Source organism: Cydia fagiglandana, chromosome 26 (genome assembly GCF_963556715.1).
Source record: "Cydia fagiglandana chromosome 26, ilCydFagi1.1, whole genome shotgun sequence".
In the NCBI taxonomy this organism is placed as follows: domain Eukaryota; kingdom Metazoa; phylum Arthropoda; class Insecta; order Lepidoptera; family Tortricidae; genus Cydia; species Cydia fagiglandana.
The window spans coordinates 10,001-15,000 of NC_085957.1; the positions used below are offsets into that span (position 1 = coordinate 10,001).

General features: G+C 38.4%; 1 non-coding gene across 1 annotated transcript in view; it reads left to right on the forward strand.

The window, feature by feature from the left end:
- Positions 1–3,654: 3,654 nt before the first annotated feature.
- Positions 3,655–5,000, forward strand: part of LOC134677734 (small subunit ribosomal RNA) — a 1,908-nt gene continuing 562 nt past the window's right edge. The window contains exon 1 of the ribosomal RNA XR_010100089.1: positions 3,655–5,000. This exon is cut by the window's right edge and continues 562 nt beyond it. This is a non-coding gene — a ribosomal RNA (small subunit ribosomal RNA).

Consider the following 5,000-nt stretch of genomic DNA (forward strand, 5'->3'; position numbering starts at 1 on the left):
ATGTTGAGCTAGAAGCTTACAGGTCCATTCAACATATCATAAGAGTTAATATTGACCTCCCTAGCATGTCCCAATTCAACATATTCATCAATGAATTTTTTATACTGCTCTAGCAACTCACACATTTTTCATTAATTTTCTCTCTATCGAGTAAAATCTTTGTAAGGCAGCGGAAAAGGAGTTACCCAAATTTAGTTCACCTAAGGGGTGTTTAAGGGGAATGTCCACCTGAAATGTGTTATTATTCAAAGTAACAGACTCCTGAAATATTTTGTACTGTCACTAACAGCAAAATTTGTTACTAAATCAGTGTTTGAGATATTGCCAGATTGGTTTATCTTGCCACCGACAACATAGCCAAATACGGTGCTTTGCAAGACAAGCCCCTCAGGCAATTTGATCCAATCATTTAATAATAATTCAAAATAAATATCACTTGCTAATGCTAATCAAACGCAGTGAATAATGTTCAAGACGAATTCACTATGCACTTACCATGTGTTATGGTCACGCAAATCACAGAAACGATTAGTTGTACAATCATTGCTCTCATTTGTCTCAGTTTGTATTTGTTCAGGTTCAGGTATATGAAAAATTTTCACTTTGACGTTTCGAGAGTCGTATTTTCCTACCAATTATTTCCATAACCATAAGATACCAGATTAAAAATCGATGCTCATCGAGTACAATTATCATTTTACTTTCAATTTGGCGTGGCATACGGTACAAAATCAAGTTGCTCAAATGAAATAATAGCAAATTATCATCATCATCATCATATATTCATCTTATCATGCTTCATGAAATGTCACCATCGAATATCGAAATTAATACTCAAATTACCTTTCAAGTAATACATGAATCAACATTTTAAAATACTTTGTATTTTAACTTAAAATAACAAAGCTGTTTATAGTTTAGCGTAGGAAAAGCTAGGAAATAAAAACAATAATCGTTACAAATCGATGATTCGGTCACTGCCAAATCGATTAGACAAACTCACTTACCAATGCTCGATAGATGGCGGGCTGCAACGGCTGCTCTAATTTAAACAGAAAAATACACCTCCTTTTTTTTTTAAGTAGGCCAAAGATCACAGATATAATAATATCCAAAGATGATGACTTATGAATAGGCATGATGACATTTTTTTGGAAATGGTTTCATTATAGACGCTTAATAATTACAGAAAAATTTAAAAAAAAAATCATATTCATTAATTTTGAATAAAAAAACATGTGTAATTAGTTTCGTGTCTTATGGTGTGGCGTTCAAAATATTTGCACACGGCGCGCACCTCTTCCAAATAACACAAAAATCAATAAAAATAAACGTAAGTACATTTTTTTTACACTCTATTATTATACGCAGTAGCCCCCTCCCTTCCTTTTTACTCAATCATATTATTATTAAATTTCGTTTCTACCTTTCTTCGGTCAAGGCCTCTACAGACGTTGTAACAAGTCACATTCGATTTTTTCTTTTGTCATCGATGCTAAGTTTATTTAGTTAACTTAACCAGCAAAAAGCCTAAAATTACTTTTCAGATTTAATTTAGATAAATAAGCCTAAAATTACTTTTCAGATTTAATTTAGATAAATAAATGTACCTACCCACCTAACTGCCGGACGCAAATCGAATGCGATCCAAGGTGAGTTGTGTCTGTATAGCCCCCCCCCCTCGCATTGACTGACATTGATTGATTTACATAATATGTCCAGTGTTGCCAACTTGGCATAATTGATGCCAGATCTGGCATATTTTCACTTGCTTTGGCACCAAAATTTTCCATTTAGCATCTGGCATATTATTTAGCATAATTTAGTCTAAGCCAAGTTTGCACCAACTTGCAACAATATGCGCCATCGCCTTATGTGGTTCATATTTTCATATGTATTTTTTTACTTTTTTGGACGGATGGACGTCGACGGACTATATAAAGTTGGTCAAGCAGATCTTGTCAGTAGAAAAAGGCGGAAAATTTGAATAAATTTATGTGTTTTAAGTATTTAATTTCAAGTAGACATTTTAGCATTTTTTTTAGCATATTTCAAAAAACTTTGGCATAATTTTGGCATAATCTAGACATTAGTCTAGCATTTTTTCAAAATCCGAGTTGGCAACACTGAATATGTCACATCATTGACACTGACACATTCAGTTCGACGACACAATCAATCAATCAATACGATCGATCCTTTATTATTTACCTATATAAATAAATAAATAAACAAACAATTAGGTAAGTAAGTGATTCAACCGGTAAACTTTGTTCGCCATATTTTTTTTTTTTTTAACCTAACCTAACCTAACCTAACCTAACCTAACCTAACCTAACCTAACCTAACTTTTTTTTTTTTTTTTTTTTTGTTTTTTTTACCTAACCTAACCTAACCTAACCTAACTTTTTTTTTCTTGTTTTTTTTTTTAACTTAACCTAACCTAATTTTTTTTTTTTATTAATCTAACCTAACCTAACCTAACCTAACCTAACCAAATTATTATGTCCTTGAAATGGTTATAGTCTCGCAGCAAATTTTCCAGTAAAATACCTAAAGTTGGTGTATGTACTTATGTTACTTATAAACTTATAATATATGTATTATAAGATTTATCATAAGAAAAATGTAAGTACCCTATACCTAGTTAGGTATCTACAACAACACGAAACAACTGCTGCTCCTCGGAGCTTTTAGGGAGCGCGGCGGTCACACGCGCACCACCCATGTATATTACACATGCTGGTGTGGACCGACCGTTGTATTATTTATTTGCACTTTGGTCCTAGTTTACGCGTTTTAATATTGAAACGTGACAGACGGGAGATATATTCTATCCTTACCCACGGGGGAGAGTACAACGCGCGCAGTATTTACTTGCAGATTGTCTGTCACCATCGCCAATTCGAGACGACGCAACGTTGCCGATTGGTTTGAATGATGACAACATATTTGCGAGAAAATAGTGTGTTCTCCTATACGTGTGGCGAGGATCGATCGGATGATAATCCGATTTAAAACAAAGAACAATTTATAACCCTTAACGGTAATACGGTTTTTGAAACTCTCTCTCGGTGTTTTCATATCGCGAAACCTTCAAATACGCAATTGTAATTGCGGTTAGTGGTTTAGCGGTGGTGGGGATACGCTTTGATGTAAGTTTCATTATACTGTATTGGTTGTGAGGGTTTTGAGGGCTCTATAATACCTGGCGAGCGATATAAATCGTAACGAACGACTATGTTAAAAAAAGAATCTAAAAATTAAAAAAAAAAAATAGTGAAATTTTTATGTCTGGTCGTGGAAGAACGTTCGATTACATATCGGCGCTATGAAACATCACACACTATGTGTGTGTGTATGTGCGCGCTTTACTCACCCGCTACCTACCTAAGGTACACGCACGCACGCGTGTGTGTCTGTACCACCAGGTAGAATAGAGTGGTAAGTAAAATATCCACCAGTCTACGATACGCCACGTCGATTTCGGTATATCCGAATGGTGGCGTGTGTCGTATACGACTCGTGTCTTACGCGTGCGGTCTCCGTCGTCTGTGTGTGTTGTGTAGTATAATATACATAGATGATATTGGCGCGCACGCGTCGGCGCTAGTGTTTTGTGTCTCTGAACAAGACTCACATGAACACGGCAGCTCCCTGGTTGATCCTGCCAGTAGTTATATGCTTGTCTCAAAGATTAAGCCATGCATGTCTCAGTGCAAGCCGTATTAAGGCGATACCGCGAATGGCTCAATATATCAGTTTTGGTTCCTTAGATCTTACTCAGTTACTTGGATAACTGTGGTAATTCTAGAGCTAATACATGCAATCAGAACTCTGACCAGTGATGGGATGAGTGCTTTTATTAGATCAAAACCAATCGGCGGAGGGCCTCGCGTCCGAAGTCGTAACATTTTGATGAATCTGGATAACTTTTGCAGATCGCACGGTCCAGTACCGGCGACGCATCTTTCAAATGTCTGCCTTATCAACTTTCGATGGTAGTTTCTGCGACTACCATGGTTGTCACGGGTAACGGGGAATCAGGGTTCGATTCCGGAGAGGGAGCCTGAGAAACGGCTACCACATCCAAGGAAGGCAGCAGGCGCGCAAATTACCCACTCCCGGCACGGGGAGGTAGTGACGAAAAATAACGATACGGGACTCTTACGAGGCCTCGTAATCGGAATGAGTACACTTTAAATATTTTAACGAGGAACAATTGGAGGGCAAGTCTGGTGCCAGCAGCCGCGGTAACTCCAGCTCCAATAGCGTATACTAAAATTGTTGCGGTTAAAAAGCTCGTAGTTGCATTTGTGCTACGCACTGTCGGTGCGATTCATCCGAATCGATACTGACACGTTTGCGGAGCATATCGTCGGTGAATCGTATGTAAAAGTACGGTTCAATATAAAAATCCTATCGCGATGCTCTTCAGTGAGTGTCGAGGTGGGCCGACAATTTTACTTTGAACAAATTAGAGTGCTCAAAGCGGGCTCAAAATGCTGCTTGAATATTTCGTGCATGGAATAATAGAATATGATCTCGGTTCTATTTTGTTGGTTTTCAGAACTCCGAGGTAATGATTAATAGGGATAACTGGGGGCATTCGTATTGCGACGTTAGAGGTGAAATTCTTGGATCGTCGCAAGACGAACATCAGCGAAAGCATTTGCCAAAGGTGTTTTCATCAATCAAGAACGAAAGTTAGAGGTTCGAAGGCGATTAGATACCGCCCTAGTTCTAACCGTAAATATGTCATCTAGCGATCCGCCGACGTTACTACAATGGCTCGGCGGGCAGCTTCCGGGAAACCAAAGATTTTGGACTCCGGGGGGAGTATGGTTGCAAAGCTGAAACTTAAAGGAATTGACGGAAGGGCACCACCAGGAGTGGAGCCTGCGGCTTAATTTGACTCAACACGGGAAATCTCACCAGGCCCGGACACCGGAAGGATTGACAGATTAACAGCTCTTTCTTGATTCGGTGGGTGGTGGTGC